We start from the raw sequence: 27,886 nt of genomic DNA, 5'->3' as shown, positions 1-27,886 counted from the left end.
ACTGCCTGAATTGTGTGTACCTGACTAAAAGAAGTACAATGTAAATGACAACTATCTATTGAGTCACATTAACAATACAACTATTCCGTCTCTTTAATATAAACAGAACAATTGGGCTAATCAGTTCGCATGCTATTTTTGTGATAGAAAGAGAAAAAGCCAATCTTTTAAAAAATATATCTTTTTCTTGATTATGAAGACATTTTCATTTTTTACTTAATTTTAAATACTAACATTTATATTATTATTATTATTATCATCATCATTATTATTTAGTGAACCTGGCTTTTGTTGTGTAAAAAGATCAGAACACTTTGTCTTCAAAAAGGTCACTAACCAGGTTGTTTTCTGACTATGCTTTTCTGTAAAGATAAAATTTATTCAAAGTAGAAAACTACCAAAGAAATGATGTGATGAAATTCCAGTTTCATGTCACGAGAAAACTATAGAACTTAAATGTTACAATAAAAATCATGCATCTACAAAAAGCATTTGTAAATATTTTCAAAACCTCACCCAGGTTTTTGATGGGCTACAGCTTAGCTCTGGATTTGTGGTATTAAGTGAGTAAGAAATAAATCCAATAGGCAGAATGAAGGTCTGGAGAAGGCAATGTTTACAAATGGTTTGATAGCTATTCTAGAGCTCAGACATCACCATTTTGTTTGTTTTTCATGCAGACATGGGCTGGACATATTGATATGAACTGACAAATTAGAAGACCAAATATTGCTGCCCCAATGTCTCAACTTTGGCATGGTTTTTATGGCTTGGTGCTCTTCCTAACACCAATCACTTTAGAGAGTGTACTGGCTGTATTTTCTCATGACACCAGTGCTACAGAAGCTGTCTTTCCTTCAGAAAAACTAAAGAGCCCTTTCAAGCTATCACAAACTAATTTCATTTATCAGTCACTTACAAAGTGTATAGAGTGCTTTATTTTTTCATAGCACCAGCACTGGTGGGATCACCTTGTAGCCTGCAAAGCAAAAAGAGTAACCTCCATGGCTAAAAAGGCAGACAATATAGAATAAATTATTCAACTCAAACAGTAACCGAATACCAGTAGAAGATTTGAACCTCTGAACAAAGATTAGAGCAGTTAAAATAATATTTATATGAAGACAATTATAATTCATGATCAGACTGGTAAAAAAAAAAAAAAAAAAAAGAGTACCAAAGTTGAAATTCCATGCTGGAAAAGAAAAGTGTCTTAATCCAGATTTGGCCAAAGTATGACAATATGTAGAAATGAAGCAACTAAAGATAAAATACAGGAAAAAGAAAATATAATCTAGAGATATAGATACAAGAAAACACAATCAAGAAAGATGATTAAAAGTTAATCAAAATGGATCTCTCATTCAAAGAAATTATAGGAAATGTTTATAGGAAAAAAAAATCTATATATGAAAATTCTTAGAATAATTAGTAGTCTACAGATCAGACCAGGAAGTCTGATTTTATTTGTCTATCACTAAAGAGATAAAAGGATTTAACAATGTCTACATATATGTATGAAATTTTGAATTTTAACAACAGGAAGTTTGATACATACAAAAGGTTATTTTAATGACATGGCACAGGAGTGGTTGTGTGATAAGTAGCTTGCTTACCAACCACATGGTTCCAGGTTCATTCCTGCAGCATGGCACCTTGGGCAAATGTCTTCTATGATGGCTTCGGGCCAACCAAAGTCTTGTGAGTGGATTTGGTAGAAGCCCGTCGTGTATATGTATATATATATATATACTTTATTTTAAGCAGCAGAAAATTCAACAAAATCTGTTACTCTGAGTTTCTCGTTGCCGTTCATCAGACAGTTTTTGCTAGAATGGAACATGTTCCATTCTAGCAAAAACTGTCTGATGAACGGCAACGAGAAACTCAGAGTAACAGATTTTGTTGAATTTTCTGCTGCTTAAAATAAAGCATATTACTCTACCACTGGTATTTGAGTACTCTTTTTTCCACCTTGTTTCACATTTATGTGTTTACTCCGGTATATATATATATATATATATATATATGCATGTAGTATCATCTCCCTTGATACTACACGCACCTCCTATGAAGGGTTTTATCTTGCGAGTTACTTGGTAATCTGGCTATAGCTGGTGCCAGGTAAAAAGCGCCCAGTACACTCTGTGAAGTGATTTATATTAGGAAGGGTATCGAACCATCAAAATATTTCTGTAAAATATCTATATTTTAAAATCAGTTTAAAATTTTGAAAATCCAGTTATAAACATGTTAAAAAAAACAACAAAAACTGGCATTTTTTTTTTTAGAGGAAGCAGAGCATCAGCTGTGTTCTTTGGAGGTTCTTCCACATGGGTGAAGTCTAAGTGGAAAATGCTTGCCTTGAATTTCTTCAAGTCAATGTTTGCAGGAAAAAGTATGAATGTAGAGAAATTTCCAGATGGTGATAGCTCTAGAAAGTGTGTCATTGGAAACACTGGGAAACAGAAAGGGAAATGAGAGTTGATAAAAGGATGGACACATTGGATAAGACTAGATGAAGGTAGTGTGTAGCTAAGTTATTTGGTTTAGTTGGGGGTATAGCTGATCTACATTGATCCCAATGAAATTACTGGTACTATTTTATTGATTGTAGAGAGATAAACATTAAACTAAATCCAAATGGTGCTTGAACTTGGCAATGTTGAAATGCTGCAAGATACTAATTTATTTCTGACCAGTCACCGCATTGGAAGTTATTTAGAGACAAAATGGTGAAGACACGATTTCAAAAACTATTTTTCTTCAACAAATATGATTTGATTATTTTATTAATTATTTTTAAAGTAGTTTAATGAAAATGGAAAAGATGATGATGATGATGATTATGATGGTTGTTGATGATGTTGAAATCACAAAGGATCTATTTTGGTAATTCTCTTGATAAAATCTAGCAAGATTCATTGGTTGATTTATATCAAATAGGGTATCTAAAATAGCTTGAAAATAATGCATAAACATAGTTATAAGATAATCAAGTAAATTCATGATGGAGATTATACCATTTAATTCCAGACACCCTGGAATGAAATATATGAAGTTAAATAATGTGGTAGTCTAAGTTTAACCCTTTCGTGTTCAAATTATTCTGCCAAGTGTAAAACTTACTTATTCATATTGTTTTGAATAAGTCATGTATTTGATGAGATTTTGATGATGTTATTGTCTATTTCTAAAATGAGATTATAGGGTAAGTTTGAGAGGCTAGACCTGATCAGTTTGAACTTAGAACAAGAGGCATATTTGGGCCAGATATGGTCAGTTAAACACTAAAGAGTTAATAACTAAACCATTGGATTGAAATATATTTGAGTCAGTATTAGGTTAGTTAACTGAGGAAGTAGTTTAGTCAAGTTGATTAAAGGCCAGTTATTTGAAACATGACAAATAGTCAATTGGCTTAATGACAGACATGAATTATGAATTTATGTTATCTTAAAAAAAAACATTTTGACAAACTCTAATAGCTGTGGGACATCGTGGAGAATAGAAGAAAGCGAAACTGACTAATACGAGAGATTGTCAGAATAAATGATACTATTTTGTGTGTGTGTGTGTGCATTAGTAATACTATATTAGTAACAAAACTTGATCAATTATTCTGAACTCCATCATACACTTCAAAATAACTCATACACTACATATAAGGAAGACTAATAAAACTATTCATTAGAATACAGTAAATACCAAGACCTTACAAGAGAGTTGCATGGCTATTTTTCAATAATAAATATCAACTTATAACACAAGTTGTGGATCTAAATTCAGCACTTCTCAATGCAATCAGTCATGAATATCTAATGCATTCTATTAAAACATAACAAGCAGATTTGGATGACTCATGTTTTATGGATGAAAATGCTACTCTATTGATTCTTTGCGTAAATATGAGGAATACATACTTCGACTATCTTCTTCACAAGAGAGGATGGCATGAGTCACAAACATTAACCAGGAGAAAAAAAAACGCAAAAAAAAAAAATAATAAATGAAACATGAAGCTCGTTTCATTAAATTTACAAAATTTGAATTTCCTGAAAAGAAGTAAAGATTACATAATGATGAAACATTTACAAAGTGCAGCAACTAGTTCAACATTGACTTTGTCCCGTAAGAGAGTTTATCAGATAATGATGTTGTGTCATACCACAAATAGTGGTACACGTTATGAATAGAAGTCAGCTGCACTTGTCATTATCACTGCAGCGTTAGAACATTTAGTCGGTTACTGGTGTGTCATATAAACATATAGTAGTATCCAAAGGTATTGGTCAACTACTGTCATTCAGTTAACTGAAGGTGTCAATGTATTTATTGATCAACCATGCAGAATTATTCAGCTGTGTAAATTATTCCTAGTTTGGAAAGTAATTTTCTGATATGGTAAAGAGAATAGCTTTTCTGTATGGTTTAGAAATTTAAACTGAACCAAGCTATTGCCAGTCCAGTCCATATTTTAACAGCATCATTTAGTATGCCTCATTTCACAGGTAGTCAATTGCTTACACTTACCAGATAAGAAATAATTGAAAAAGCTTTGTCGAGTATGAGTGAACTAATATTTGTTTCTGTAAAACATCGATCACAAACTTATAGGTGCATGAGTGGCTGTGTGGTTAAGAAACTTCTTTCCCAACTGTGTAGCCTTGGGTTCAGTCCTACTGAGTGGTACCTGAGGAAAGCATTTTTCATAATGGATCTTGGTTGACCAAAGCCTTGTGAGTGAATGAAAATTGAAAGAAGCTAATGTGTGTGTGTAAGCACCCTTGTCTAGACATCATGTGATGGTCATAAATCAATATTTTTATCATACCATTAAGATTGTTCGACCCCAGTCTTCTATGAAAAACATGTCTGGCCTAGAGAAAATCTTAGCTTGCTTGGAAAGAAGTGAGGGTTAGTGACAGGAAGGGCATCCTACCATAGAAAATCTGCCTCAACAAACTGACTGACCCATGCAAAGCATGCAAAAGTAGACATTTAATGCTTATATATATATATATATATATATAGATATACACTAACTGAGCATTTGGGAGAGTAGCATTAATTATGACATACTATTAAAAAATATGGGTAGAGTGAGAAAATATTGTCTACACATGGTTAATTTTCTTAATGGAATGCATGGTAGTGAAACAATTATGTCTAGATGATGTGCAAAGTCTAAACAGAGATGGAGTGAACAAGCTCCACTGGATGTGTAATGCTAGTTTCTGTATACCAAATCCACTCACAAGCCTATGGTCAACCCAAATCTATAGTAGAAGATGCCCAAGGTGTCACACAGTGGGAATGAACCTAGAACCATGCAGTTGGGTAGCAGGCTTCTTACCTCACAGCCATGCCTGCACATACTTAAATTTTTTTTTAAATTCTTGTTTTTGTAAAAGAATAAAGAAAATACTCCATAAAAATATTTACTACAGTCTGTGTAAATACAGGAAATAAGCCATTTCCAAAAACTGATGCTGATGATAATGATCATCATCATTTTACATCAGCTTTTCATGCTGGCATGGACTAGATGGGTTATCACAGTCTCAGACAATTCATAATTTGGAATTACTGCCCTCCTAGACAGATCAAAAGATTAAGCTGTGTTTGTAAGTTAAATTTTTGGCAGGGATTTTACAGCTGAATGCCTTTTCCATCACCGACCTATTTACAGAAAGAAACTGGGAGCATTTTACCAAAGTACCAGCACTATAGTAATTATATCTTTGACAAGACTAAAGGGTCCTCTTAATTTTATATTCTCTCTGTTCATTTGCTGCCGCTTTACAGAGTGTACTGGATGCATTTTATCATGAGACCAGTACAAGTGAAGTTGCCCTGTATCCTGTAAGATTCAATGGATCAAACTTCAGTTAAAATTTAGAAACCATTTTTTCTCTTGTGCTACACAAAAAAGGGTTAAAATAATGTTAGTCATGGAGCTAAAGTCTTTTCCTCATTGCACAATTAATTTTAATTGGCTTTTAATGTTACCTGCATTAAATAAATATGTTAAGTAGTCCAATTTGTTGGACTATTCTTTTATTTTACTTTACACTATAAAATTCACTGCTTCAACACCAAAACTAGGTTACATTATCATTAACCTGAAAGGCCAAGCTGATAATAATGTCAAAGTTCTTTCTATATGTATGAGCCATCATCACTCTAGACATTATTATATATCATTTCATAGTGGCAACTGTAATTGTATGCTTTCTCAATCAATATTTATGAAAGTGAGAAAAAAAAAGGTGGGGTGGGGGGATTAATATGGCGGCGCTTCAGCATGGCCACAGTTTTAGGCCTGAAACATGTAAAAGAATAAAAAAACATGGAATTCAAAATTAGATCACTTGATGGAAAATCCATACACAAATATAAAGCTTTTCTCTTGACACCTTTGATTACTATTATATTTGGTGGACACATCCATAGCCATTCGAAGTTTAAAAACTAGTGTTACAGGTACTTCTTTCGAAATTCTTATTTTGTTACTCACACATTAACTTGTTGGAATATGTAAAACATTAGAGAGAGAACCCCAGCTGTTTCTTGCAATAAACACATCTAAATGAAAACTTGTTCATGAACCCTTAACCCTTTCGTTACCAAGCTGGTTGAAACCGGTTCTGTCTCTGAGTACAAATGTCTTGTTTTCATAAGTTTTTAATTCAAATCTTCCACCAAACCTTAGTTGCAATTTATGTTCCTAACACCAGCTTAATGATAACTAAGTTATTTTACTAAATTCTTTGTTATATTTAAAGTAATTGAAAGAAACACAGAGCATCTCAAAATAAGTACAGTAACAAAAGGGTTAATATACTACTGTGTGTTCCCCATTTACAATTTTGCTTAGGTGGACTCTCCAAAATGTTATATGGACCCTAGTTAAGAACCACTGATCCAGATTAGCAAGAATATAATTTCTCCTTTAACAAGGAACATCATTGGCTGCAGCCGGCATTATTTCAAAAGCAAAAACAAACATACATCATAACAGTTGAGCACCATTCAACAAAAGAGCAGAAAATTCATATTATATGAGTTTTGCTGCAGTGTGTCCCTAGGCAAACTGCTGAACTAATCCAATCCTAGCTTAATGGCACAGCTTATTGGCACTATCTTCATCCTTTAATTGTTGTGTAGCGCATTAGATAATATTTCCGAATTATTCAAATGATGCCATGACCAATTAGCTTTATTTGCACTTCATGTAGAGATAAAATAGCTTTTGAGACAATACAGAAATGCTGCTTACTAAGTTGTCTGTTCATATTTCATGACAAACATTTCAATCATCACCATTTAAAGTCCATATTCCATGCTGGCATGGGCTGAAGACAAGTTGACAAGCTCTGATGAACCATAGAGTTGCAATGGGCCCCGATGTTAACTTTAGTATAGTTTCTATGGTTGGACACCCTTTCTAGTACCAACCCCTTTACAGTGTGTACTGAGTGCTTTTTTTCTTTTTATGTGACACTACCACTATTGAGGTAATGTGCGCCCTCTGGTATTGCGAGTAGATGGCTTCCAGAGGAGAAGAGTAGAAATTACCTCGTTTTCAGCTCTACAACAATGTCCAGCAAACTTGACTCTCCTACCTTTCTCAAGAGATGACACAGGTGGTAGTTTCCCATATATTTGCATTTTGGTTGGATGATACCAGAGGGCGCACACTCTCCTACCCTGATGTAATCTCCAGGGATACAGGCATCCAACAACAGGACCTCCGTAATGCTATGATGGACCGTGAAGTCTGGCGAAGCATGGTAAATTCCATTGTCTCGACCATGGTCAAGACAATGATGATGATGACTACTGAGGTTGCCAAGTAATTTGAAACACAAAGAAAAGAAAAAGAAGACCTCTCAAATGAGTAAGAGTATATCTGAGAGAGGGGAGAAGTGCCAGGTATTGATGGTTAAAGTATGATATAAAGAAAAGCACAGAGATCTTGCTATAAAGGAGATACATGGCCACCCTGTATTATGTGAGTGTGGGTGAGAGTATCTGGAAGGAAGATAGAGATGGTGGTGACAGGGTGCCAGAGCATCCTCTCAGGGTACAAATAGGTGAGTATAAGGGAGAATACAGACAATGAATCATGGGAGAATGAACAGATGAGTAATTTCCTAAAAGTCTGGGAGGGGAAGGACAGATGGTTCGAGGTGGGGCTAGAAGTAAATGTGGTGAGTGATGAATGATAGTGAAGGTATGGTTGATGGTGAATATCAGTATGGAGTCTCTTTGAAAAACATTTCAGTTTTTTTTTCTTCTGGTAAAGTTATCTATAATATATCTTATTTTTTCTATTTAATGCTACAGAATATCTTTATCAGTTGGAGTAGATAATGGTTTGAAACTATACAATTGAAGGTAGACTGGCTTGCCAAGAACTGTATTGTTCACCTTCAAAGATCTGTCTTGATTCAGCAAACTAAGATCAAAGGTGTTCCAACAGTAACCACCTGTTTTTTTTTATCTTTTGCATGTATTTTTATATCTAGGACTACACTGCCTGATGTGATCACTCTTTTTTTAAAGATGATAATATGTGATTAAATGCTTTAACATTCAAACTGGCCATATCTGGCCCGAATATTCAAACTGACCAGATTTGACTTCTCACACCTACCCTACAATGACATTTTAAGAGTAGACCAATTATATCACTGAAATCTTGAAGCTACGAAGATAGTACATGATTAATTCAAAACAACATGAATAAATAAGTACTACATTTTTACAGAGAAATTTGAATGTGAGAGGGTTAAGGGAAGACTTTCCTAATAAAAATCTACCTTGAAATCTTTTTGTAGTGAGGCCTGCTTGATGATGACCCATTTCTCAAAGAAGGCTGCCTATGTCCGATTTAGAAGTTCCCTTGATAGTCTACCTTATAACACAGTAGGTTCTACTGGATTACCACTGTAATTCATGCTTCTCTTAGATATATCTACAAGATGAATTATTAACCCTGTAAAGTTAATTAAAAATTCATTAGTTACACACTAGTTGGGTAGTCTTGTGCCTTATAAGATTAAGCATCCTCACTATTTTAAGATGTGTTCATTTGCTCAGGGTGACATGAATGATAAACGAACAAAAGATAGAGTGATGACAGAAGAGGAACCAGAATGGGTATCTGTCGGAGAATCTTCACATTTTTATCTTGGTTTTGTTTTAAATTCTAAATTCCTAAAATTTATTCACTCATATTGCTGATGTGTTTTGTTTGTTTGTAGGTATGTGTGTGAGAGAGAAAGAAACAGTGTGTGTATATGTATGTGTTTGTGTGTGCTTACTATATATACTGAATACTCTAAAATTTACTTCTTACAAGAGTATAGAAAAGAAGCAGTTATCAAGGTAACAGAGTGGACAATTAAAAGAATATTGGTCACTTCAAGATGAAATTATTGAAGAAGGAATAAAGAGATGGAGACAGGGATAGATAGCTACACAGATATATATATATATATATATATATATATATATGATCATCATGTTTTCCATGCTGGCATGGGTTGGATGGTTTGACTGAAGTCTGGAGAGCTAGCGGCTGCACCAGGCTCCAATCTGGCCTGCCAGAGTTTCTATAGCTGGATGCCCTTCCTAATGCCAACCACTCCGAGAGTGTAGTGGGTGCTTTTTACATGCCACCGGCACAGGAGCCAGTAAGGCGGGCCTGACAACAATCACGTTCAGATAGTGCTTTTTACCTGCCACCAGCACGGGAGCCAGGCATACCTCTTGCTATGTCATTAATTGTTTCCAGGAGACACGACTTAAGTCGAATTAACTTGTCTCAAGGCTAAGCTGATAATAACCATTCCCAGTTCTGTAGTTTATGAAAGCATTTTCAATAATACATGGTTAATAAAAACCTATTTTAAGCTTACAAACAAATAATTTTTATTTTTTAATACAGTTCAGTAGAAAAAATAAAAGCAATCTAAATTTACAGATACAATTTAGCGGTGTTTACCGTACATCGCAGATGCTTTATTTATGAAAGTAGCCAATAAACAGACATAAACAAACCTGAATTCAAAACAATTGCAGGAATCTCGAGTCAGAATAATGCCTAATGGTAGATACTGAAACTAGTGCAATATGAGCTCTGAAAGAGCGATAAATAAGACAACACAGCTGATTTCATGATTTTGTTCACTAACCTACACAACTTTACGGTGTGTATCTTAACATTTACTGTATGTATTTTAACATGATTTTATATGCTTTTATTCTTATTTATTGTACAGTAACATGATTTTATGTGCTTTTAATGGTTTTCTAATGATTTTTGCAATTCCAATATTTGAGGCGGACAGACGAAAAGCCGAGTAAAATGACTTAACTTGGTCTTTATTTTCCCATATATTATTTTTGAAAACTGACACATAATGGAGAATGACTTCAATCAAAATGACTTAAGCCGAAGTATGCCTATATATATATGCACACATATATATATACATACACATACATATACACACATAGATAGATAGAGAAAGAAAGAGAGAGAGGGACACACACACACAATCATAAAATATTTCACTCCAGTTCACCAAACTCTAAACCACATATTGCTATTATGCACAGTAACTTCAAGCCAGTGCTATTTACAGTGATTTATACAACTGGATTTTAACATTTGAGGACTATTAACTTCATCTTTCTTAATAGTTAACATCTGAACTATGATACATCTCCATCCATTTCATCATCACCATCATTTAATGTCCACTTCTTCATGCTTACATGGGTCAGATGGAATTTGTTGAGACAGGTTTTCTATGGCCAAATGTTGTTTCCATTTCTGAGCAAGTTAATATTGGCCTGACTATGTTTTTCCAAGCATTTTTTCTTGGGTGGTCAACCAAATCCAGTGACCAGTTTAACACCACCTTTTGGTCCTTGGGTGATTTCAGCAGAGTCCACTCTGCTGCAAGCATTCAAACCAGAATTCTGGTGTGAAGATACTTCATGAGTTCCTCCCTTTTTTCTATTAAGCATGGAGATATTGTAAGAAGGTCATGTGCACTGTCCTTCTTCCTCTAACACATGCATACTCTCTTTTCTTTTACTCTCTTTTACTTGTTTCAGTCATTTGACTGCGGCCATGCTGTAGCACCTCCTTTAGTCGAGCAAATCAACCACAGGACTTATTCTTTGTAAGCCTAGTACTTATTCTATTGGTCTCTTTGGCCGAACCACTAAGTTACAGGGACGTAAACACATCAACATCAGTTTTCAAGCAATATTGGGGGAACAAACACAGACACACACACACATATATATATATATATATATATATATATATATATATACATACATATATATACATATATACGACAGGCTTCTTTCAGTTTCTGTCTACCAAATCCACTCACAAGGCTTTGGTCGGCCCGAGGCTATAGTAGAAGACACTTGCTCAAGGTGTCACGCAGTGGGACTGAACCCAGAACCATGTGGTTGGTAAGCAAGCTACTTACCACACAGCCACTCCTGCGCCTATACAGAAAAAAAAATAATAAAAAAGAACTGTATCAGATAGTTTAGACCTCAATTTATTCTAAGTAGCAGACTGTTTTGAGAAAACTGTTCTTTGTCAGAGTAAAGTGCTTTAAAAAAATTCTCCAAAACAGCACAAGCTGTAATCTATGTTGTGTATCACTAAATGCTGATACACAATATAACTTGATATGATAAATAAAGAGAAATATTTATTGCCATATAAAAATAACATCAACATGTAAAATTCTATCTCTGCTTCAATCATAAATACATCTTTTACATAGTAGTGTTGTTTGTTCTATTATGGGTACCAGAGAATATATATAACAAAAGCTTTTATAGATTGTGTGCTCTTCGCAATATCTAATTATTTAACATAGTAACTGAATGTTTATATTTATATATATGTAAACACACACAGAATCACATATGCATAGCTATAAATGCATAACTTAATTCATGTAGCTTTTTATAATTCAGAGTTTTTAATAAAATTTTTATGATTTTACAGGCACAGGAGTGGCTGTATGGTAAGTAGCTTGCTTACCAACCACATGGCTCCGGGTTCAGTCCCACTGCATGGCACCTTGGGCAAGTGTCTTCTACTATAGCCTCGAGCCGACCAATGCCTTGGAAGTGGATTTGGTAGACGGAAACTGAAAGAAGCCCGTCGTATATATGTATATGTATGTGCGTGTATATGTTTGTGTGTCTTTATCCTCCAACATCGCTTGACAACCGATGCTGGTGTGTTTAGGTCCCCGTAACTTAGTGGTTCGGCAAAAGAGACCGATAGAATAAGTACTAGGCTTCCAAAGAATAAGTCCTGGGGTCGATTTGCTCGATTAAAGGCAGTGCTCCAGCATGGCCACAGTCAAATGACTGAAACAAGTGAAAGAAAAGAGAGTAAAAGAGATTAAAAAAGTGGGAAATATTTCTCAAAAAGTGCTAAACATGCCTCAGATTTACTTAACGATTTATAGTAAAATCATGGTGGACAAGAGAAACAGTAGCTGAGTGATTAAATTTCAGAATTACTCATTCTTATGTTACCAATCCAAAGCCAGTCATTGTTATTGCATTGTGCTATTTAAACAAATTATGTATGTTACTACTATTTGCTTCAACTACCACCCGAGCTGAAAAGGACAAACTACGACTATTTCAGAGCTGAGTGATCATAAAAATCACCTATTTCCATTGAATTTACAAAATTACATAATCCTTGACAAAACAATAAAGCAGACACGAAAAATATACCCAAGTCACTGATTGCTCAGTATTGGGTGAACTTATGAAGGAATGAAGAAAGAATGATAGCTATGAGAGATTAAGTGAAATAGTTTCATGTTACAAAGGTCAGAGGAATTGAAATGATAACAGAGAGAGTTAATAGGTAAGAATATAACATTGCAGTCTACAAACAGAGCAGATTTTATAAAATATATCAGATTATTTTTTGAGATATTGAATTGAAACCAGCGAGTATTTTAACAACTCACTATCATAACTGCACTATTTGGGTGTCCAAATTGCATGAAATATAAGACATATTTACTTCAATTACACATCCTGCTCTCTGGCTTTATACTTTAGATAATGAAATATTAGATACAGTACGGTTGAAAGATAAAAAAACAACAAAAAAAACAGGAAGATAGGATCATCAAATCTGAAATACTTTTCTGCATAGGTCTTCTTGATCAAAGCTGACCTGAGAACAAACAACTAGCAGCCACTACCACCGCTACTACTACTACTACTACTACTACTATTACATTTTCTAAGATACTAAGCAATTTAGTGAAATGATATTGAAATTAGTTAAAAACAAAAGCGAGGGACAGCAGCTTGGTTATCATTCATTAGTCTACAAATTTACTCTAATTACAATTTGTAGAGCTGTGTACAACCATTATTCCAGGCAATTTGGGTGCAAAAAGCAACAGGAAATCCGGGCTAAAAATAGAGTAGACGTTAATCCAGAGTAAGTAGATGACTACGATTCAATGCAGTCTGCGTATGTAAAACTGTAGACGTTGAATCTTTAATCTGTGGTCTGCAGAAATTCAGCATATTAGATTACCAGCCATGATTTGTTTTGCACATTTATACTAAGATATTTTCCTGCAATGAACTTCAAAAGGAGGAGGAGGAGGAAAATGATGGTGCTGGGTTTTGAATTGATAGCTTAAATTTTATCAGGGACATAAATTTTTAAGGTTCGGCACAAAATCACTTCCTCCAGTGACCCCTCTCCTTTTAGAGGATTTTTGTCTTGCAAGTTACTTGAAGACCCTGCTAGTGCTGGGGCCACAGAAAAAAAAAAGCATCCAGTCCACACTGTAAAGTGCTTGATGTTTGAATGAAAGTCACACAGAGAGTCATGGCCCGACTAATTAGGGAGAAAGTTAGCCTAGATGAGTAGTAGTATTGATTCGACCAACTAAAAGTCTTCATGGCGGTGCCCCAGCATGGCCGCTAATGACTGAAACAAGTAAAAGATAATTGCAGGAGTGGCTGTGTGGTAAGTAGCATGTTTACCAGCCACATGGTTCTGGGTTCAGTCCCACTGCATGGCACCTTGGGCAAGTGTCTTCTACTATAGCCTCGGGCCGACCAAAGCCTTGTGAGTGGATTTGGTAGACGGAAACTGAAAGAAGCCCGTCATGTATATGTATATATATATATATATATATATGTGTGTGTGTGTGTGTTTGTGTGTCTGTGTTTGTCCCCCTAGCATTGCTTAACAACTGATGCTGGTGTGTTTATGTCCCCATTACTTAGTGGTTCGGCAAAAGAGACCGATAGAATAAGTACTTGGCTTACAAAAGAACAAGTCCCAAGGTCGAGTTGCTCGATTAAAGGCGGTGCTCCAGCATGGCCACAGTCAAATGACTGAAACAAGTAAAATAGTAAAAGAGTAAAGAGAGTAATGCTAAATATACAAAGTGACAGGATAGTTGCAGTTGATCAAGGGCTAAACGACATACATCAATACAAAAACTTGTATCTTTCTTTATCTTTTTACTGGTTTTGCTAGGATACCACCAGCTAAAGTAAAATAAAATCAATATATATCAATACAGGTAATTCTTGATCACTGCCAGAGGGCAAAAAGGTTACATTGACCTTAATAATGAAATGGTTCTAAAACATAAAATACCACAAGGTATTTTCTTTAATGATTTAGGGATTTCTCTGAAAATTCTTCTTTGCTTAATGACTAGTTCTCATACCTGAATCAATCAAAGATTTAGAACAGTGGTACTCAACCAGGGTCCATATAGGTGCAGGTGTAGCTGTATGGTAAGAAGTATGCTTCCCAACCGCATGGTTCCAGGTTCAATCCCACTGCGTGACACCTCAGGCAGGTGTCTTCTACTATAGTCTTAGGCTGACCAAAGCCTTGTGAGTGGATTTAGTATATGGAAACTGAAAGAAACCTGTTGTGTGTGTGTATGCGTGTGTATATATATATATATATATATATATATATATATAATATATATATATGTATGTATGTGTGTGTGTGTGTGTGTGTGTGTGTGTATGTATACATATATTATATGTATATGTATGTGCATGCGTTTCTGTGCCTTTGTTTGTCCCTACCTCACTCCTTGACAACCAGTGTTGGTGCATTTACATTTCCATAACTTAGTGGTTTGTCAAAAGAGTTCAATAAAATAAGTACTGGGCTTGAAAAATAAGTCCTGGGCTTGATTTGTTCAATTAAAACCCTTCAATGTGGTGCTCCAGTGTGGCCACAGTCAAATGACTGAAACAAGTAAAAGAATAAAAGAATGAAATATAACAGAATTGTTTAAACATCAAATGGGTAGGAGGGACCATCTGAGTAAAATAGGAACCAAAGGGGTTTGTTTGTAGGTTAAAAAAAATGGTTGAAAAGCACTGATTTAGAGAGAAAATACTAACCTAGAAAAGTTAGTAGTGGGGGGGGGGACCCTATTGACATTAGGGAAGCAGATATGACTTGAAGGGTGACAACATGTTTAATTCATAGCAGCACAGGAAGTGCATTATATTTGTATGTATAAATGACTGAAACAAGTAAAAAGAGTGAAAAAAAAGAGAGATACGGGGAACTAGAATTTTGAGGGAAGGTCTAATTGATTACATCAACCCCAGTGCTTAACTGGTACTTGTTTTATCAACCCTGAAATGATGAAAGGCCAGGTGAAATGCTTAGCGGTGTTTCGTCTGTCTTAATGATCTGATTTCAAATTCTGCCGAGGTCAACTTTGCCTTTCATCCTTTCAGGGTCAATAATTTAGTACTAGTTGCATACCGGGGCCAGTCTAATTGACTGGCCCTGGCCCTCACCCACCAAAATTTTAGGCTTTGTGCCTAGAGTAGAAAAGATTATATATGTAAGTATGTAGGTACAGGCATGGTCATTTGGTAAGAAGATTTCCAGCCATATGGTTCCAGGTTCCATCTCATTGCATGGCACCTTGGCTAAGAGTCTTCTACTATAGCCCTGGGTCAACCAAAGCCTTGCAAATGGATTTAGTAGATGGAAACTGAAAGAAGTTTATTGTGTGTGTGTCTGTTTGTTCTCCACTGCCACTTGACAACTAGTGTTAATTTGTAACTTAGCAGTTTGGCATCAGAGACGTAACAGAATAAGTACCAGGCTTAAAAAATAAGTACTGGGGTCGATTCATTTGCCTAAACCCTTCAAGGCAGAGTGCCCCAGAATCGTGACAGTCTAATGACTGGAGAGAGAGAGAGAGAGAGAGAGAGAAATGTTTGTCTCTGTCAAGTTATATATGGAAACAATTTAAAATGAGACTAAAGTACTCCATACTTTTTAGTAGAGTACATGTACTCTAGTACAAGTTTTACATATACATACATACATAAATACATACATATATATATATATATACATACATAAATACATATATATATATATATATATATATTTACACACATTCACATACATTAAAAAAATACCCATACAGATTACAGAGAAAGAGGCATACAAAAAATGTCTGCAAATATGTGTTCGTTTGAAAGTTTTGGAGTCTTATTTTCCACCCCATGGCTCACTGGTTGAACAACCACACATGAAGCTTTGTCCCAAAGTAAATCTTGCCAGTGAGCATTTATAAATGTGTTAATGTCTCTTTTGATTGAATTACAAAAATTTCAAACACAACTGTATGTGTGAGTTCAGCTCACTCTAGATTTAAAGCTGAGGTTTTTGTATGTGTAACTGAAACTAGTCTAGCTGTAGCACAATGTTAGTTGTGTTACGCAACAAAATATGTTCATAATTCTATACCTCTATTATAAAGTAAAAATTGATTTTATATAAATATCCATTTGATAACTTTACATGTGTTGGCTGTTTCATATGCTTTTTTTTATATTGGCCTTGTTTACACTTTTTTTTTACAATCCGGGTGAGGTGACCTTTTATAGCTATGACCATCCGTTTATTATTATTATTATTTTTAAGGTGGCAAGCTGGTAGAATTGTTACTGTGCTGGGCAAAAGGCTAAGTGGCATTTCGTCCATCTACACATTCTGGGTTCAGATTCTGCTGAAGTTGACTTCGCCTCTCATCCTTCCAAGGTTAATGAAATAAATACCGGTTATGCACTGGGGTCAATGTAATAGACTAGCCCCCTTCCCCAAAATTTCAGGCCTTGAGCCTATAGCAGAAAGGATTATTATTATTATTATTATTATTAAGGTGGCAAGCTGGTAGAATCATTACAGTATTGGGCAAAATGCTTGGTGGCATTTTGTCCATCTATACATTCTGAGTTCATATGAAAAAAAGCATATACAACACATTAGATCATGTAGTCCTACGTGTACTATACATACCAATAATAATAATCCTTTCTACTATAGGCACAAGGCCTGGAATTTGGGAGAAGGGGTTAAGTTGTTTACATCAACCCCAGTAGTTAACTGATACTTATTTTATTAACCCCAAAAAGATGAAAGGCAAAATCGACCTTGGCAGAATTTGAACTAAGGCATCACCCCTAACATCTGGCCACTTAACTCCCCAGACTGCAACTCCTTTGATTATTATGTGTGAGGCACAGTTGAGCAAGAGACCAACAGACTCCTTGTTTAAACTAATTTAAACAAATGTTATGTATTTCAACAGAAATATGGTAACAAAAGAGTTACTTTAAAGGCAGGCTGACAAAATTAGTAGTTCTGAATTCAAAATCCCACTGAGGTAGATTTTACAGTTCCTCCTTCAGTGGACTAAATAAGTACCAGTCAAACACTGGATCAATAAAATGAACTCGAAGTACATAAGGCTACAATGAAATCTCTCCAACCAGCCATTTTCTACTGCTCTGTGCCCTATGGTGAGTCTTTCAGATGAGCAGGAACCACTTCAAAAGCTCCTTCACTATGAAACTGTAGGGTTTCACACCACCAAAGGTCCACATCTGTTAGTCTCTGAAGCCTGTAATCATGAGCACATGTCATGATAAAAAGATCTGGTTTTCCAGGATTCAGAGAAGAGGAGAATGCTAATCACATGCCCCACCATAAAAGTCAAGTTGATTACAGAAACTGCAACAGATGAAAATGAAACATACTCTTCCTCAAATTATATGGCCAAAGTAAGACATTGATATTTCTTATAGAAATTGAAGACATGTGACTTAGTGATTAGGAACATGGCGTCATGATCGTAAGATTGTGGTTTCGATTACTTGGCCAGGCAATGTGTTGTGTTCTTGAGCAAAGCACTTCATTTCACATTGCTCCACTTCACTCAGGTGAGAAAAATAAGTAATCCTGTGATGAACCAGTGTCCTGTCCAGCGGTGAACATATATGCACAGCAACCAATCCTATGAGTCTATATAATTTGAGAAGGATCTATATCCTATCCTATCTCACAGAAATTACTAGAGAATTCAACCAAATACCTTGCAGCAGGTATTTAGTTCTATTTCTGTAGGTTCTGTGTTCAAATCCCACTGAGTTTGAATTTCACTTTTATCCTTCCACAATCAAAGTAACAACCAGTAAAATACTGGATTATATTAATCCTTCTGTCCTCCCCTACACTGCAAAATGTGTGGCCTTGTGCTTATATCAGACACTTTCTAATTACAATGTATAAATGAATCATGTTCACTTTCTTTGATTTTTAACTTTTTCCTCACTGTACTACGTTTTTCACACTGTGAAGAAACTATTTTGATAGTTATAAACTCTGTTTTTTGATTAATGTAGTCACTCACTACATTGCAATATTTTCCTTAGTTTCTAAATCATGACATGAGAATCTTGCTAAGCATTATACTATTGAGATATGAAAAAGAAACGGGTCAAGGGACAGATAACGAACAATGTACTTATCACTTACTGGAGGACTACATAACCGATTAAACAAAGATGTGTGTATATGTGTACGTATGTGTGTATGTATGTGTGATATAAAACAAAGGCAAACAAGATAAAAGTTACTGTATTAGGTGAACACATTTTACATGTAAGTCTTTTCCACTGGAAATAAAGGAAGGGAGATGAAGGTATTGAGTCGTTTAGTGGTGTGGGTGGTGGTGCTGATAGTCATCAACAGACCAACTTAGCTCTGGGGTGGGGCCAATGAACTGTGAGAAGTTCGAGGCTTCAACATAACGAACAAACAAGTTTGTACAGATGGGGCCCATAGCTACAGGTGTTCTGTAGTGTAATCAGCAATGTGGTAACCTGACATACGAGAGATCTCAGGTTCAAACCTCAGCTTCTCTGATCTATCTCAATTTCACACTTAAAATTACTAACATCACCAACATTAAAATCTTAGAGTAAGGACATGCGTAAATCGTTTTTAATTTCTCATGCAGTTTATTTTTATTCTCCACTTGACCACCAATGCAAAAAAATGTTCACCCACAACACAATGTATTTTTTTTATTTTTATGTTATATGAATAATTCTGAACTCTGTTCAGCTCTAATGATACATACAAGTTGTCTATTAACTCTTTACAGCACAATGCTTGTATAATATATGGTAATTTCATTTCTACTGAACTATACAATGTTAAGATAGAAGAGAACATGTAAACCAGCTGCCAGTCAAATACTATCAGACAGAATGCTGTTACAAGCAGCAACAAGGTTCTGAAAACAAATCGAGTGCCTGCAGGTCACTTGCCAGAATAGGAGCCAATTATTGACCCTGGAAACAAGTGTGAAGCAGACCTCTGGCAAATCTACCATTTCCTGCTCGGTTTTACTTTACTCTGTCTATTAACCCTTCAGCATTTACATCACTGTGTCAAATGTATTGCTTATGTATTCACATTGCTTTGAATTAATTATGCCCCATCTCATGATTTCGAGATTTCAGTGGTGGTGTTGCTTATTTTTAGAATGTCACTGTAGGGTAGATATGAGAGGCTGGATCTGATCTGTTTAAGCATTGTGTCAGACATGGTGAAGGTTCTGCCAGCTCACTACCTTCCTAATAATAATGATAATTTTTTTCTGCTATAGATAGGTAAGTAGCTTGCTTACCAACCACATGGTTCCGGGTTCAGTCCCACTGCGTGTCACCTTGGGCAAGTGTCTTCTACTATAGCCTTGGGCTGACCAAAGCCTTGTGAGTGGATTTGGTAGATGGAAACTGAAAGAAGCCCGTCGTGTATATGTATATATGTGTGTGTGTGTGTTTGTGTGTCTGTGCTTGTTCCCCCAACAACGCTGGTGTATTTACGTACCCGTAACTTAGCGGTTCGGCAAAAGAGACCGATAGAATAAGTACTAGGCTTACAAAGAATAAGTCCTGAGGTTGATTTGCTCGACTAAAGGCGGTGCTCCAGCATGGACAAAGTCAAATGACTGAAACAAGTAAAAAGAGTAAAAAAGAGAGATACAGGAACTAAAATTTTGAGGGAGGAACTAATTGATTACATCAACCTCAGTGCTTAACTGGTACTCGTTTTATCAATCCTGAAATGATGAAAGGCAAAGTCAACCTTGAAAGGCATTTGAACCCAGAATACAAAAAGCCAGAAGAAACGGCACTAAGCATTTTGTCCAAAGCGTTCACTTTTCTGCCAGCTCCTCTTCCAAATAATAACAATAAATGATTTCCAAACATTGGCATAGAGCCACAAATTGAAAAGGAAAAATGAGCAAATATATCAACCCTAGTATTTGACTGGTACTTATTTTATCAAGGCTAAAAATCAAAGTCTGAACCACCACCCACCGGCCTAAAATGTAATAAAAATATATTAAGCATTCTAATTAAATGTCTCAGAAAACTCTATCCTCCCCCTCTCTCTCTCTCTCTCTGCACACCACATAGAATATTAAAAAAAAAAGTACACGCTTTAAATAGTAAATAGCTAATTCCTTAAATGAAACAAGTCTGCGGTATCTTTATTACTCACTAAATATTTCACTGGTTTATTTGCAAACCTTAAATCAGATATCCATGCAACCCTATAATCACTCGCATAAAACTTTTCTTGACTAGTTAGTCAGTGGGTGGAGAGAAAAGGGGTAGCACTTACAACTTTCTCATACGATTCTTGACTGAAGCATAGGGATAAGATGATGGTAATGTGATTGGTATACAGTCTTGCCTTTGCATGAAATTCAATACTAACACAGCTTTACACTTTTTAAATGAGCCTTTACTGGTAGTTTAACTCTAAACCAGCAGTTCTCAACTGTTTTCTTTGATATGTAGGTGTGCTGAAAGTGTAGGTGCTAGAATAAGGTAAAGTTCAGAGAGCTTCTACCTCTGCTGGTGGCAAAGGGCCTCTCACTCAGAGTAAAAGGTAGACTGTATGATGCATGTGTACGAACAACCATGCTACATGGCAGTGAAACATGGGCCATGACTGCTGAGGACATGTGTAAGCTTGCAAGGAATGAAGCCAGTATGCTCCAATAGATGTGTAATGTCAGTGTGCATACTCAACAGAGTGTAAGTACCTTGAGAGAAAAGCTGGACCTAAGAAGCATCAGATGTGGTGTGCAAGAGAGACAACTGTGCTGGTATGGTCATGTGGCGAGAATGGATGAAGATAGCTGTGTGAAAAAGTGCCACACCCTAGCAGTTGAGGGAATCTGTGGAAGAGGTAGATCCAGGAAAACCTGGGATGAGGTGGTGAAGCACGACCTTCGAATATTGGGCCTTACTGACACAATGACTAATGACCGAGACCTTTGGAAATATGCAGTGCATGAGAAGACCCGGCAAGCCAAGTGAGACCATAACTCGTGTCCTATGCCTGGGGTGTAACCAGCCCACTTATGCGAACCTTTCCTTCATTGGACATTAAACTCTGCTTGCAAAGACCTGTTGAGGCAAGTGAAATCGAAATCGAATCAAATTCAATGACTGGCACCCATGCCAGTGGAGTGCTAAGAGCACCATCTGAGAGTGATTGTTGCCAGAGCAGCTGACTGGCTTCCGTGACGGTGGCATGTAAAAATGCCGGTGGCACATGAAAAAGCATTTAAGCGAGATCATTGCCAGTGCCACTGGACTGGCTCCTGTGCAGGTGGCACATAAAAAACACCATTTGCCAGTACCGCCTGACTGGCCCGTGTGCCAGTGGTACGTAAAAGCAACCACTACACTCTTGAAGTGGTTGGCGTCAGGAATGGCATCCAGCTGTAGTAACTCTGCCAGATCAGACTGGAACCTGGTGTAGCCATCTGGTTTGCCAGTCCTCAGTCAAATCGTCCAACCCATGCTAGCATGGAAAGCAGATGTTAAACGGTGATGATGATGATGATGGTCCTTCATAGCCATTCAATGTTTAAAACATCCTATTATCATAGTTTTATAATAAAACATTATTAGGAATTGTATAGAAAACTGTAAAAATATTTTGTGTATTGTAAAAGTAGAACCAGTTTATTGCGCATAAAATCTTGGTTGAATCCTGGTTGAGAACCACTGATCTAAATGATTATAGCTTAATACTGATAAACAAGCCTACACTCACCCAATCCTATAATAATAATAATAATAATAATAGGCGTAGGAGTAGCTTGCTTACAACCACATGGTTCTGGGTTCAGTCCCACTGCGTGGCACCCACTGCATCTTTCACTATAGCCTCGGGTCGACCAAAGCCTTGTGAGTGGATTTGGTAGACGGAAACTGAAAGAAGCCCGGCATATATATGTGTGTGTATATATATATATATATATATATATATATATATATATATATATATATATGTGTGTGTGTGTGTGTGTGTGTGTATAAGTTTGTGTGTCTGTGTTTGTCCCCCTAACATCAATTGACAACCGATGCTGGTGTGTTTACATCCCCATAACTTAGCGGTTTGGCAAAAGAGACGGATAAAATATTTACTAGGCTTACAAAGAATAAGTCCTGGGGTTGATTTGCTCGACTAAAGGCGGTGCTCCAGCATGGCCACAGTCATATGACTGAAACAAGTAAAAGAATAATAATGATAATAATAAACAAGGCCAAGGAAACTAGTGGTGGCCTACGTTCAGCAAAAGTCCTATGCTGGCCTATTTTCATCAGTAATTTTTATTACTATGAAACAAATGCCTTAACTCTGTTAAATGAAATTAACTGAAATTATCTTGGCACCGGTCAATATCAACAAAGCAAACACTGAATAAAAATATATCCAACATTGTCCAACTATTAATTTCGTTGATCATTTGACTAGACTGTCTGATCTCTTCACAATTGACTTCCTTACTGCATGGAAAAATGCCCATGACTTCTCCATTATCAGAAAGAAATTTTCAAAGCCATTCAAGCCAAAATTCTATCCGACTCTACTGAAATACATTGAAATCACAGAGAAAATAATAATGAAGTAATTTGTAGTATATTTACTGATATAGTAACAAGCAAGACAAGGATAGAACAAAACAAACAGGACTTTGATCCAGAGGGGCCTGATATAAGGACCTTATATTTATAATCATTTCTCTTGTTTTAGTTGTTTTATGTTGTTAGTTGTTTGTTCCTTCTTAAGCCATGCCTGGCTCATAAGGACCAGTTTCTCAGTTTCATTGGCATATAGGTTCCCCACCTGGACAGGATGCCGGTTCGTCACAGATGAGTTGCTAGATGCATGAGGAAAGAGTGAGAGAAAGTTATGGCGAAAGAGTCAGCAGATGTTTGCCATTACCTTCTGCTGGAACGGCGTGGAGCTCACACACACATCGCCCGGTCTGAGATTCGAACCTGCGATCCCTTGACTGCAAGTCCGCTGCTTTAACCACTATGCCATGTGCCTCCACTAAAACTTATGTTAAAGACTGGTATTTATTCTTTCAGTCTCTTTTGCCAAACCAGTAAGTTATGAGGATGTAAACAAACAGACACTGGTTGTCAAGTGGTGGAGGTGATGGGTCAAACACAAAGACATAACAGGCTTCCACACAGTTTCCATCTACCAAATCTACTGAAAGCATTGATCAACCGGGGGCTACAGTAGAAAATGCTTGCCCAAAGTGCCGAGCAGTGGGACTGTACTGCAAACCACATTGTTGCATAGTGAGTTCAACCACACAAACCATAAAACAGTCTTCAACAAGCAAAAACTAGACCATAGATAGCCCTCATGTAACCTGACAGTAGGTTTCATCATCATCATCATCATCATCGTTTAACGTCCGATTTCCATGCTAGCATTGGTTGGATGATTTGGCTGTGGTCTGGCGAACCAGATGGCTTCACCAGGCTCCAATCTGATCTGGCAGAGTTTCTACAGCTGGATGCCATTCCTAATGCCAACCACTCCGAGAGTATAGTGGGTGCTTTTATGTGCTACTGGCATGAGGGCCAGTCAGGTGGTACTGGCAATGGCCATGCTCAAATGGTGCTTTTTATGTGCCACCTGCACAGGAGCCAGTCCAGTGGCACTGGCAATGACCTCGCTCAAATGTTTTTTCACGTGCCACCAGCACAAGTGCCAGTAAGGCGATGCAGGTAACGATCATGCTCGAATGGTGCTTTTTATGTGGCACCGGCATGGAAGCCAGTTTGTTGCTCTGGTAACAATCACGCTTGGATCATGCTCTTAACAGATCCATTACATTGACATCAATAAAGCAGTTGAGTAAACTGCCACAGATTCTTAGATTAACGACCTTTTTGACATTTTTACTAGCTTCAGCCAGTGGGCAATAGCCATGCTGGAGCACAACCATTGAATCTGGGTAGCAGAATAACATGGCTAGCCACAAATTTCTGGAAACAAACAAAATATGGTACCTGAAAATTGTGAGATGATTGTACAAGCTGGATGTAGGCTTTGAAAAGAATATTTTAAAACTCAAGCCTCAGAAGATCATTAAATGTGTTGCAAACCATGCCAACTGTGTAACCATAAAAACCACCCCTTCCTAATTTGGTCCATATGAACATAATCCCATTGAACACATGCCGACAGGAGGTTTCACAATACAATCTATAAATATTGATTGGACCACCAAGTTGTTTCATCATAATGGAGAATTAAACTTAATGTAATTATTTTACGTACAATATTTTTGAGTTAAATTTATGACCTGTGATTTGTAACTGTTTAGTCACAAGTTAACCAAATTTCTTTTCGCAATGGCTTAGTCAGGAGAAGAGTAGCACCTCTGAAACTGATAAGGGAAAGAGAATGAGGAATTTAGTCTCAGACCTGGCCCATATACCTGCAATAAAGTGGACTCTACTAAAAGTAACAAATGTTGTTGCTCTGGTGGTGGTGGTGGTGATATTAGGTTGGACAATGGCAGTCTTTCCAATGGGCTTCCACACAGTTTCCATCTACAAAATTTCTTTCACAATGTTTTAGCTAACATGAAGATATGGTAGAAAACATTTAGGCCCCATACAGTATGATCAAACCTGAAAGTCACATAGTTGCAAACTGGTGAACTCAATTTTTCTCTTAAAACCTATTTTGGGTATCATTAATGTTTAATGATTGCAGCAACTTAACATGTTGCTGACGTAAAAATTACTTGAATATCATTCACAAAATTATGGAGAACATTGGAAGGGGCATAAACAATGGTAGAAAATCAGGTGGATGGGAGATGCATGGCATGTAACCTGCTACAAGCAAACAATAAAAAAAACTGGAGCTCCTTCAGTTACAATCATTATGATTCCAGCTGGTTTGATCAACGGAACAGCCTGCTTGTGAAATTAACACATAAATGGCCAATCACTCCACAGACAATTAACTCTTCACTGAGAATGGTCGTTGCCACGCCTGACTGGCCCCTTTGTTGGTGGCATGTAAAAAGTACCCACTACACTCTTGGAGTGGTTGGTGTTAGGAAGGGCATCCTTGCCAGAACAGATTGGAGCCTGGTGCAGCCTCCTGGCTTGCCAGTCCTCAGTCAAACTGTCCAACCCATGCCAGCATGGAAGGCGGATGTTAAAAGATGATGATGATGTAGTTCTCAGGGAGGTTCAGTGCAATACAGAATGTGACAAGACTGACCCTTTGAATTACAGGTACTACACATTTTTATCAGCTAAGTGGACTGGAGCAACATGAAATAAAGTGTCTTGCTTAAAGATACAACACATTGCCAGGTATTGAACTCACAACTTTCTGATCATGAGCTAAATAACTTAACCACTAAGCCAGATATCTTCACATACCAAACCCACTTAACAAAGCTTTGTAACTGGGTTTGGTAGGCAGAAATTCAAAGAAGCCTATTGTGTATGTGTCTGTTTCCTTGCCTCGACAATGTGTAATAGTTGTAAATGATTGTCACTGTCATACAAGCAGTATCATTCCTTTCCAATATTCTGCAAGAACATGTCTGGTCTTGGGTAAATATTACCTTGCTTAGAAGCAGGTAAGACATGATTACAGGAAAGGTATCCTGCTGTAGAAAATCTGCCTCAATAAACTGCACCTAACCCATGGAAACATGTTAATAACAATCACGATAGTGTTGATGTATTAGCAATCCAATAACCTAAGATTCCTAGACAATATTCCCACTAAACTGCATGGTCCTGTGTGCTTAGGCCCCCATGCAGGACTTTATTTTCCTATAACTAAAAATAAGCTTTTCTCAAAATAATGGCATTATGGACAGTTTTGTATATTTAGTGTGTATCTGCCTTAAATATAGTCATTAATCCTTTTGACCATTTAGAAACACACAGAGTAAACTTATACAAGTTTAAATCCTATTAATCTACACTGTCCAGAACAGTAAGCCTTTTTATTATTCAATTTGTGTTTGTTTTAAAAGATGTGTTACAGGTTAAAAGAATTTCTTTAATTATCAGGAAAATGTGTCAGAACAGTGCAGACTTATGTTTGTCGTATGTAATAAATTTTAATAAAATGCTCAACACAAAAACACTTTATATTGAAAAATGTGTGCTAAATAAGCAGCATATGAATTTGTTGTGCAGTAAGCTTTGAATTTAATACAAAAGTTTCGTTCAGTGGCTGGGAAAAAATTAGATTATGACTATCATGTGATTTTGCATATCTACAACTACACGGCCTTCAGTTTATTTTTCTTTTTATTTAGGACTATAAAGCTGGAGTTGAAATTTGACAACTATTTCTAACAAGTTGTAAAACCTCAGAAGCTCTCTCAGCTCTCCAGTGTTTTATTGTTCAAAGCTATTAAGGCAGCGAGCTGGCGAAAACATTAGCACACCTGGCGAAATGCTTAGCAGTATTTCGTCTGTTGCTACATTCTGAGTTCAAATTCTGCCGAGGTCGACTTTGCCTTTCATCCTTTCGGGGTTGATAAATCAAGTACCAGTTGTGTACTTGGGTTGATCTAATTGACTGGTCCCCTCCCCAATAATTTCGGGCCTTGTGCCTAGAGTAGAGAAGATTGTATAAGGCTGATCAGCTCTTCAAAAGATTCTTTTCTAAGTTCTTGCAGAAAGACAAGCTTATTAACCAGCTTCTTTAGTCAACTTTTAACCCCACTCCACACTGCACAGAAAAGAACCCAACCATATCAACAAAATACATATGCACACACAAAAATGTCTGAAATATTCGCCTTCTATGAGGAAAATATATGTAAATGACCTTAACCCTTTAGCATTCAGCACCATTTGAGTGTGGCCGTTGCCAGTACCACGTACTGGCCCTCGTGCCGGTGGCACGTAAAAGCACCCACTACACTCTCAGAGTGGTTGGCATTAGGAAGGGCATCCAGCTGTAGAAACTCTGCCAGATCAGATTGGAGTCTAGTGCAGCCATCTGGTTCGCCAGACCTCAATCAAATCATCCAACCCATGCTACCAAAACCACTCACAAGGCTTTGGTCAGCTTCAGGCTAGAGTAGAAGACACT

At 36.7% G+C, this 27,886-nt stretch overlaps 1 protein-coding gene across 2 annotated transcripts in view; it reads right to left on the bottom strand.

Annotated features, from left to right (window-relative positions):
- LOC115209769 (GATA zinc finger domain-containing protein 7) overlaps nt 1–27,886 on the bottom strand; it is a 162,560-nt gene that overhangs the window by 115,657 nt on the left and 19,017 nt on the right. The gene's annotated exons all lie outside the window — the stretch shown is intronic.

This window comes from Octopus sinensis, linkage group LG1 (assembly GCF_006345805.1).
Source record: "Octopus sinensis linkage group LG1, ASM634580v1, whole genome shotgun sequence".
Taxonomy (NCBI): Eukaryota; Metazoa; Mollusca; class Cephalopoda; order Octopoda; family Octopodidae; genus Octopus; species Octopus sinensis.
The sequence above is the reverse complement of the archived record's forward strand: the minus strand, read 5'-3'. Positions and strand labels throughout refer to the sequence as shown.